Source organism: Macrotis lagotis, chromosome 3 (genome assembly GCF_037893015.1).
Source record: "Macrotis lagotis isolate mMagLag1 chromosome 3, bilby.v1.9.chrom.fasta, whole genome shotgun sequence".
NCBI classification, from domain to species: Eukaryota; Metazoa; Chordata; class Mammalia; order Peramelemorphia; family Peramelidae; genus Macrotis; species Macrotis lagotis.
The window spans coordinates 188,219,381-188,230,884 of record NC_133660.1 but is presented as its reverse complement, the minus strand read 5'-3'; positions in this window follow the sequence as shown (position 1 = coordinate 188,230,884).

Genomic DNA, 11,504 nt, shown 5'->3' with positions numbered 1-11,504 from the left:
TCCTAAAATGCCATATTTGACATAATAAAACCCAATGAAACAATCTACAATGAAATATCTACAATAGACATACTAACAATTTTGTATTCTACATAATTTATCTAAGTATTTTATTTTATTATAATAAAAGTTTATGGACATGTTACATCATGTAAGAAATATCTTATGTGGCATTTTGTGCTATATGTTATAAGTAATGTATCACTAAATGATCTACCGTAAAATGAAATCCTGTGGCAAATGGTCTTTGTTGTGTTACAGAAAATTAGAGTTAGTTTTTATTAACTTACTTCTAGTATTCTTAGTCACCTAATTCCTCTTGAATGGTAGATCAAATCTGGAAGGGGATTGTCTTTAATCCTCCAAGAAACAGAAACAGGAGAATGTGCCAAGGGTGTGCTTCCACTACAGTTAATCTTCTTTCTAGGAATCTAGTATAGGTTGATCCTCATTGCGCTAGTCAACTTTGATAAATTAATTTTCAAATACTGTACAGAGCATGTTTGCTCTTTCATTGTTATATCTTTTCCTCATCTTTAATGTTATGTTCACTGTAAAATATGAGTTGTATTTGCTTAAAGTATTTGGGAATTGTCCAGAACCTTGGTAACTTACTTATTTATATATCAATAAATGTGTATATGACTCATTTTAGAGAAAAAGCAAAATGAAGTTAAAAATGGAGTTAAAAAGACATGCTCCTGATATAGAGTGTTGAGAAAGAATCTTATGTTCCTATTAGAAGGAAATTTAGAAGATTTCCTATTCACCTAACTCTTTTCAGAGATAAGAAAATTAAAACTCCCCAATGATCACTGACTTGTCCAAGCTTCCATAGCTAGTAAATGGCATAGCTAGTAATTTAATGAAGATAATCCAACTCAAGATTTGGTAATGAATCCTAAACAGAGTCTAGACAGGACACCAGGGGTCATGCAGCCCAAATTGTGGATGAATTCCTATCTGTAACAAATGGCCCACCAACCTTCCTTTCATTATTTAATCATAAAGTTGGCAGATGCCTCTCAAGTTCACTTAATGTAATAATCCTTATTCAGGAGATGCAATTAAATATTGCTAATGGTTTTGCTGTAGGATCTGTATTCTTCTAGAATGTCCTTCTATTGGCATTCGTCAACTGGTTATGCTATGGCATTTCAAATAAAGGAGTTATATCTCTTTATAGTTTTCCCTGATTTGTAGATCTCCTAGTAGAGAAATAAAAGAGGTCAGTTCTACTGGTCTGAATTTTTGGAGTTATATTTAAAAGTTAAGTATCTTTCAGACATTAATTTAATATAAAGAATATAGAGGAAAATATATTAGCATTTTCACTTTCAATTCTTTATCCAAACCACTTTTCTAGCATCTCCCAAGTGTTAAAAGAAGGAATTTGACAATGTTAAATATTTTCAAATCTCAAGATTCACTCAAGAGTTCTAGCAATATTTAATCAATGGAGTTTATAAATATAAAGGAATAAAATCATCCATTTCTAACTAAAATCTAGGTGTACAAATAACAGTAACCTATAATCAGCCTTCCAGGACTATCCTTCTCTAGGTTGGAATAGACCCTCTGTACTTCTCCTATTCCTTTTTACTCCTCAACTTTCCTTCCCTTTCAATTTTTAGTTTGTGATTATAGTCATTTCCCTCTATCAGAGTAAATCTGTCCATTCCTTACAATATCTCCCCAGAAAAACTTTCAAAATTTACCATTTCATCCTTCAAAACAAAACATTAAGGTCAAGTGACTGTCTATGATAGTGTTTCAAATACTAAGAACTAAAGCTAACTAAAAGAAAGGCTTGGATTTTTCTTCACAAGGAATTAAGCTGAGCCGGCTGAACTCATTCCACTAGGGAACTGTCATTGCCTTCAGATATGAAGAGATCTGAATGCTTTTTAAAGCATAAATGAGCTGAATCATCTATAATCCAAAGGCAAGGTTGCCAAGAACACCAATACTTTTACATTAAGGTTCTTTAATTTGCTCATGCCTGGCAGATGGAGGATATTTTAAATTGTTTTCCTTCCCTTTACTATAATGGACAACCATTCATATCCTTCCAGAAATATTATTATTTATTGACCATGCAAACAAGTGCAATGAAATCCAGAAAGCAATATACCTGATTACCAATGGTGATTATAGGCAAATGTTCTTTATTAAGACCTTTGGGATAACATGCTGGTAGACAATATTAAGAAAATTAGAATTCAGCATATCTTTTTATCACTTTTATTTTCATTAGATGTCCCAAAAAGATTTTGATAAAATTCTTATAGTCCTAAAGATCATTAAAGATGAATGAGTTTTAAGATATTTTTTATTTCAACATGATCAAAATTAAAGACAGCTAGAATACTGTATAAAAAATAAGGAACTTCTAGTATATTTCCTATTAAGGTACTTTTTATGATGGTGTTATAAACAGTAATAGAATCCTATATAGAATTATTTTTTCTAAAAGAATATTTGCAAACTAATTTATTGTCTATAAGGAGAAATAAGTATTCATTTATTTACCTGATCTGTAATGTACTTTCTCTTAAAGTAAAAATATACTGGTACATTCATATAAATACATTTTATTTCAGTTGACTCAGAATGGGATACAAGTGACGTTTCAGGTTAAATGTCCAAAAGACACAGTTAGCTTTCAGCAGTTCCATAACCAGATCCTATAGACCAGTAAACCGACCCGATCCTCTTACATGTTTCTCCTATTGATAAGGTCAACAGTGTTAAACATTGAGGTTGATTAAAGTTAATTTTAATTACAGATATACATACCTACGTACATATATATATATATATATATATATATATATATATATATATACATATGTCTCCCATTCTTCCTGACATAAATTTGAATATTTTTGCTTCTAAACAAAATTGTTTTAGCTTGCTCTATTAGTGTTTGAGTATTTTATTAGTAAAATATCTACTTCCACATAATAGAGTATATTATATATATATATATATGCAATATTTGAACTCCCATCCTTCTGACAAGACCAGTGCTCCATCTACTATACCACCTAGCTACCCTTGAAATTTTTTTTAACTCTCAGTATAATGCTATCAATATAAAAGAAATCTGTAGGGTGACTTCTTCATTCTGACCTCTTATTTATCCATCATTTTATGCTTTGCCAACTGTTATCTATAGGTAAAGTTTCACAGGGAGGTGGGTTTATTATTATACTACTTTGAACATTTTGCTATTTTTGTTAGGTTGAAGGCTTCTTAGGTAGTGTTGAGACAAAGGTATTTGTCTCCCCACTTGGATTAGGTAATCCAATCTTTTTTTTCCTCACCCCCCCAAAGACTTCTTAAAGATAGTTTATCAAATAAATAATAAATAAAATAGGTTGATGGTTATTAGGTAACTTGCAAAAGCTTCATCTAATGCTCTGACTTTAATTTCAGAATGATCTTTTAAATTCATCAGAAAGATGAGGACACTGAATTAGAATTGTCATGTAAAAGAGCAGATTACTACTGAGTGAGAAAGTAATATCCTCAGACCCAATGTGGTAAGGAATTCAATAAATCTAGAATTATAAAAAAAAATCAGTGTCCATCTAGTCATTTAAACAGTACTACAATCCAAAAATAACTTACATGTGGTCAAATAACCTTCCATTGAAAACTTCTAGTGAGGAATAAACCATACCAAGGCAGCCCTTTCCAGGAAAAGCTTCAATTGAAAAGAATTTAGAAGTAGTTTTTAACGTCTATGTTAATGGCATTAAAAGACATGGATTAAAAGACTAATGACATGAAAAGTAAAGAAGAGATCATAAGCAAAACAATACCTATGGAAATGAAGATGTAACCCCATGAATCACTTATCTAAAATTTATCTGTGCTATCATCTAGCAAAATTTGAGATGAAATATTAAGAATGTATAGGTGAGTGGAGTTTGTAGTGAACTGAATAGAGTGGCTAATATTTATACTTCGTATGCAACTGAAGGTCAGGGAGAAAGAAAATCAGGGTATAGTCTAATGAATAAATAATAGCCAATTGTCTAAAATTATACAGGAAAAGTAAGTTTAGTAGAAATAGGAAATAGGAATAGGAATCTTCCAAGATTTAAATTTGAAGACACAAAGAAAAATATTTCTTTTAGTTAAAAGTAGTGATTTAATTCAATTCAAGAAATATTCATTATTGAATATATAAAGTATCTCCAATCCCATATAAAGCTTTAACGATGTGAACACTTAACTTTTTTAATATAATTTCATTTTTTTTCAATTACATGCAAAGATAGTTTGCAAAATTCATCTTTTTGTAATATTTTGAGTTTACCTTTTTCTATAACACTGCCTTCCCTCCCCCTCCCCATGACAGCAAATAATTTGATATAGTTTATAGATCATGTTTAAGATATTTCTATATTAGTCATGTTGTGAACTAAAGGGAAAAAAAAACCATGAGAAGGAAAGAAAAAACATAAAACAAGTCTTTAAAAGTGATCATATTATACTTTGCTCTGCATCCAAACTCCATAGGTTTTTCATTGGATGTAGATGGTATTTTCTATCACAAACTTTTTAGAATTATCCTTCATCATAGAACTGCTGAGAAAAGCTGAGGCTATCATAACTGATCATCTCACAACGTTGCTATCAATGTGTAATTCTCCTGGTTCTTCTCAATTCACTCAGCATCAGTTTGCAGGCTTTCCTAAAGTTTAGACACTCATAATTTCTTACAGAACATTAATACTAAACACACATTCACAAACTATAATTATTTTAGTCATTCCCCAATTAATGGGCCATCACTCACTTCAATTCTTTGCCACTGCAAAAAGAGGTGCTAAAAATATTTTTATACATATGAGTCTTTTGCCATTTTTTTATGATCACTAAAGGATACAAATCTAGAAATAGTGTTACTGGATAAAAGGGTATGCACAATTTGATTGTCCTTTGGGCATAAGTCCAAATTGTTTTCCAGAATAGTTGGTCACAACTCCAACAGTGCATTTGTGTTCCAGTTTTCCCACATCCTTGCCAACATTTGTTTTTAACATTAACATTTGTTTTTCCTTTTTTGTCATTTGCTTTAGAGTAATTTTTTTCAATATGACCATAAATAACCTTAATGATTTCATCTGAAAACTACCTGTTCATACCCTATGACCATTTATAAATTGCAGAATGATTGCATTGTTATAAATTTGACTCAGTTCTCTGTATATTTTAGAAATGAGACCTTTATCAGAAACACTAGCTACTAAAATTGTTTCTGTCTTCTTGCACTCTTTCTAATCTTGTTTGCAATCAGTTTATTTGTGCACTTTTTAATTTAATGTAATCAAAATTATCCATTTTGCATTCTATAATGATCTTTATCTCTTTTGCCATAAACTCTGCTCCCTTCAAAGATAAGAAAGAATAATTATCCTTGTTCTCCTAATTGTTTTATGCTATGACCCTTTATGTTTGAATTCTGTACCCATTTCAGTCTTTGGATAGGATGTGAGATGGCGGTAGGGGTGGGGGGAGGTGTCTCTGCCTAGTTTCTTTCATACTATATTCTAATTTCCCCAATATTTTTTTGTCAAATAGTGAATTCTTATCCCAGAACCTGGAGTTTATATATTTAACAAATAGTAGGTTTTGATAATCATTAACTATTGCTTATTTATGCCTAATAAAATCCACTGATCTACCACTCTATTTCTTAGCCAGTACCGAACTGATGACGTCCTTTAATATGATTTTAGGTCTGGTTCAGCTAGGCTACTTTCTTTTCCATAATTCTTTCATTAATTCTTTGATATTATTGAGATTTTGTTCCTCCAGGCAAAGCATGGTCAAGAGTAATGGAATAATCACAGATTCATCCTTTCCAAGCTAAGTATTCATATTCAACGTAAGTGATGACCTCAAAGCAAAACGACTACCAGAAATATTAATATCAAGAGATTAGAGTGCCTATCTGAGATGGATATTGACAACAGTTTGTTTTTAACTTGAAGGGAAAGCAGAACCATGGAGTAGTTTTGAATACTGAGAATAAGCTCACATACCTTGTACTTTCCAGGGAGGCATATATGAATATTAACGTTGACACCCACATTTCCAGAGCTAGCTTGGTATTTGGAAAGTTCTGAAAGAAAATGCAGGGGAGAAGTATTAGACTGACTACTGAACAGAAGATCCTTAGAGCCCTTGTACTGACTTCATTGCTGTATGCAATCTGGCAGCACCATACCAGGAAATAATCACTTCCACTTAAATTGTCTTAGGAAGATTTTGAAGATTCCTGGCAGGAAAAGATGCCAAACATTGAGGTTATTTCTTGAATTAAAACACCACATATTCAACTTTACTACATAGAGCCCAACTATGATGGACTACGTTGGAATGCCAATGTACACTTGTCAAAAAGACTTTTATGGAGAACTCACACAGGGAAGGTTCTCATAGGGAGGTCTGAAAAAGCAATACAGGGACAGCCTCTTAATAACTTTAAAATTTATTGTACAGCATGGGAGACAGTGGCAAAGGACCACCCACTATGGCATGGTTTCATCAGAGAGGGTGCTGTGCTCTATGAGTAAGACAGAATGGAAGCAATTCAAAAGAAATGTGAGATAAATAAATTTAGAGTAAGTGCCGCAGGCAGTAACATGGACTATTTGTGCCCAACCTGTGATAGAGTATCCCAAACCTTGATCAGTCACAGACTCACCTCTAATAGTGATGTCATATTTGTTCTCTTTGATAAAGATGGACAAGAACCAAATGGATTATACAATAAGACCCCCATAAAAGAACAGAATGGAGTATTTTTCCAGCAAGGTCTGTCTCACATGGAAAGGGAATATGCCCATGATAGGAAACTGTAACCAGTGGAGATAGGTAAGGCATGTAGTCGACCAGCTATAAGAGCAATCTTTAGAGAATCTCTAAGTTAGATGACTTAGCTCAGTGAAGAAGCTACAGACATTTCCCTTCCCTAGCCCAGTCAGCAGAGAGCACTCTCAATGTGTATGATCCAGCCAAGTAAGCAAGCCACACAATCTCTTTGCTATTTTTATCTAAAAGTTTTGCATCAATATTGATTAAGGTATTTGGTCTACAATTTTCTTTGACTCTTGACTCTTTCTGGTTTAGGTCTCTGCAAAATATTGGTATCATAAAAAGAATTTTACAGAATTCCCTTCACCTATTTTTCAAATAGTTTATAAAAAATTGGAATTAATTATTACTTAAATGTTTGGTAGAATTCACTTGTAAATTCAACCAGTACTGAATATTTTTTTCTTAGTTGTTCAATATTGTCTTATTCTGAAGAGGGGTTAAGAATTATATTTCCTTTTTAGATTAATCTGGGAAATTTATTTTTTTTTTGTAAATATTCCTCCACTTCACTTTCATTGAGAGATTCCTTGGCATAGAGTAGAATTAAAAAGGCTCTGAATTTTTACTTTACTTCAATTTCCTATTCAATAGTGATGAACTCACCCTTTTCATTTTTGATACTGGCAATTTGGTATTCAGTTTTTTTCTTTATAATGAAATTAAGCAATCATTGATCTATTTTATTGGTTTATTTGCAAAACCAATTCTTAATTTCATTTATTAGTTCAATCATTTTCTTTCTGTTTTATAAATCTCTCCTTTGATTTTTAGAATTTTCCAGTTGGTATTTACTTAGGGAATTTTTAATTTTTTTCTTTTTATAACTTGTCCAGTTCTTTGACCTCCTCTTTCTCTGTTTTATTCATGTAAGCATTTAGAGATATACAATTTCTACTAATAACTGTCTTGGCTGACACTTTAAAACTTGTGGTGTGAGGTCTCATTATTTTCACTGTCTTTATTGATTATATCTAGGATTTGCTTTCTGATTTTCTCACTTTAATATTAATAATTTTGAATTTTAGTCTCTTTCCATGATCTTTTATTGCATGTAATTTTTATTAAATTATGATGTGAAAAGGATGAATTTAATATTATGTCTTTCTGCATTTGATGTGAGATTTTTATGTCTTAATTTTCAAAATGAGTTAAAAAACAAAAAGAGTGCTAACTGTGGTATGCTATTATGATGCCAGGGAAGATCAAATCATTATTGATTACCAGAAAGTGAAGCAAGAAGTACAATAACACATTTATTTTAATTGAGAGAATTACTCACCTTATAGAACAAGAAACTATGAACTCCAGATTTTAGAGTAAAACTTTCATTCTCTAGGTATTCTTACTTTAGGTTGAAAGTTTTACGCTTAGGAATCCAAATGACATTTGAAAATTGCTGGCGGGGCTTCTATGAGATGCTAGAGCTACTTAATTTATTTTTCAGTGGAATTTGAAAGATCAATATCATGGATGGACATAAAATAATTAATATGATATGTTGGTCCAACACTACATTTTAATTTAGTTGTTAGCTTTGCAATATTTAAAGACAATAATGGATTTAAATTTAAATCTAGGGAAAAAAAACAGGCCATTAATCAAAAAATAATTTTTAAGTCTTTACTATGAAATCCAGGCCCTGTGTTAATAGGATAAAAGAAAGGCACAAAATGCCTACAAGGGGCATTTTATACTGAGGAAATACCAAGCAAATAACTAAGAATATGTCAGGAATATACAGAGTAGATAGGATGCAGTTTGAAAGAAAAAGGTATTGATAATTATGATACCTAGAAAACCTATCTCCAGAAGACAGAATTTGAGACTTGAAAGAAGTTAAGGAAGCAAATGGATTAAAGGCAAAGGAGAAAAGCATTTTAGATATTGGGGACAGTCAAACCAAAGACAATGGAAAATAGTGGATCCTCTTCAACAATTATAATAAAGGCTATATTTCTTGATGTTGGAGTATATGGGTGTTTAAAAGAGGGGTACAAAAAGCTTTAAATACCAAATATATTAGTTTATCTTTGATTCTGACATTAATATGAAGTCATGAGTCTCAGTAAGAGTGAAGATATTGCAATCAAACTTACAATTTAGCAAAATCTCTTCGGGACTTCTAGTCAAGATGGCAGAGAGAAGACAGGAATTGTGCTAAAGTCTCCTGAAAGAAACCTCTTAATAGATATTCGATTGACAAAAGCCAGAAAAAGAAGCTAGGAGCAAAAACATCTGCCAAAAAATTATATCTATGGGGATTGTGGGTAAGCCAGGCATAGAGAGCAGAGAGCCAGTTGAGTCTGGGTGAGAACTGGACTAACATAAGATCAGCCATGGAGACTTTGATTGTGGGAGTCATTGAAGGTTTTACTGTGGGAATGGTGGTCTGGGGTGCTTCATCAGGGCTGGAGGGCAAGTTCCAGCACAGAGAATTACAAAGTATGGCTGGATATTGATCTACTGGGGCTCTGCTAGTCTGAAGGAACACAGGCTCGATACTTTCATTTGAGCTGAGTCCTCTTAACAAACACAGTAACAGCCCCCCTACCCCCCAATCACACACACATACACACACACACACACACACACACACACACACACACACACACACACTTAGGCATGGGCAGCAGAGCTCCCTCAAATGAATAGGGAGATTAACTACCTTGCCAAAGGGTCCAGCCCACATTCATAAAGTATAATAGTATCCGGCAGCCCTACCCATTTCTCCAGGCCTAGGCAGAGAGCCTCAAATCAAGTTCACAAACAATCCAGAGAAAGAAACCAGCTCCCCCTACTGGCCGACCAAATGGGAGTTTCTAAACCAAGTGAGCAAAGCCTCTAGAACCCCCTACTGTCTGGTTCACTTGGAGTTAACAAACCGGGTGAGCAAAGGGATTCAAAACTAAAGTTCCATGAACCAACCCCTCCTCCAACACAAGATCTTAGGAAAATAAAGAAAAGCCAGTAAATGGGGGATTCATAGAAAATTACCTTGGAGGGAAAGACATTAACTCATAGACATCTAGAACTTCTGAGGAGAATATGATTTGGTCTCCAGTCCAGAAAGACTTACTTGAAAAAATAAGGAAGGAGTTTAAAAATCAATTGGAAAATTTCAGAAAAGCAACCCAAGAGAAAATTAACGCCTTGAAACAAGAAAACAAATCCTTGGAAAATAAAACAGGACAAATGCAAAAAAAAAAAAAAAACTATTCTCTCAAAAATGTAAATTAGTCAAATGCAAAAAGAAAATAATTCTCTCAAAACCTCAATTGGTGGTCAAATGGAAAACTTCAGAAATAGTATTAATTAATTGGAAAAGGATTTGCAAAAGACAAATGAAGAAAATTCTTCTCTAAAACAAAAAGTGCAGTCTGTGAAAACTAATGATTTCATGGGACAACAAGAACCTGTTAAACAAAACCAAAAAAAATCAAAAAATAGAAGAAAATGAAAAATACCTCATCTTAAAACCACCGGCCTTGAGAATAGTTCTAGAAAAAGACAATTTAAGAATCATTGGGCTCACTGAAAAAATAGAAGAGGAAAAATAGCCTGGATTCAATATTACAGGATGGTAAATTGTCCTGACATCATGGAACCAGAGGGAAAAATAGTTATTGAAATAATACATTGATTCCTTAAGAGAAGGGATCCCAAAATGAAATAAGAAATCTTGTGGCCAAATGCCAAAACAATCAAAAAAAAAAAAGAGAGAAAATCCTGCAAGCAGCCAGAAGGATGCAATTTACATACCAAAGAGCCACAATAAGGATTACACAGGACCTGGATGCATTAGCATTAAAGGATCAAAGGGCTGGAATGCAATATTCTAAAAAACAAGGGATCTTGGAATGGAGCCAAAAACTCACTATCTGGGCACAACTGAGCCTTCTCTTCCAGGGGGAAAAGATGGGCATTTAATGAAATATGAGATGTCCAACTTTTCCTGAAGAAAAGATTAGAGCTACATAGAAAATTTGGACTTCAAATAGGAGACTCAAGAGACACATGTAAAGGTTTTTAAAAAGGCTAAAGAAAAAAGCTGCTATGCCAAAAAATAAAACTGGCTATATCCCCACCTGGGAGAAAGACTCTCATAACTCTCCAGAATTGTAATTTTGTTAGAGACATTATACTTAGGAAGACATAATGGACACTCATGATTTAATTGTGGCTTTGAAAGAATGATTTAAAAACATTATCACAGCACAGAAACATGACGATGGAGGAGACTGAAAGGGTTAAATCACATTACATAAATAGGTTCAAAGTACCTGTAGCAATAGAGGGGAAGAAGGAAGGAGGTGGAAACCACCTGAATCTTACTTTCATAATGTTCACATACACACACTCAGTTAAGTTAAGAAATGTATCTTACCTAACAAGTATTAAAAAGGGAAAGGGGAGGGGGAGGGGGAGTAGGAAAAGAGGATCTAACAGAAGGAAGGGAAGGAAGAAGTGGCAAAGGGAAAGGAGAAAGAAAGAGTAAGAGGTTGGATATAAGAGGACAAACACACTGATGAGGTGGTATTCAGAAATAAAATATAGGGTAATATTGATAAAGTAAAAAAGGAGAAAAGTACAAAGGTAAGATAGCA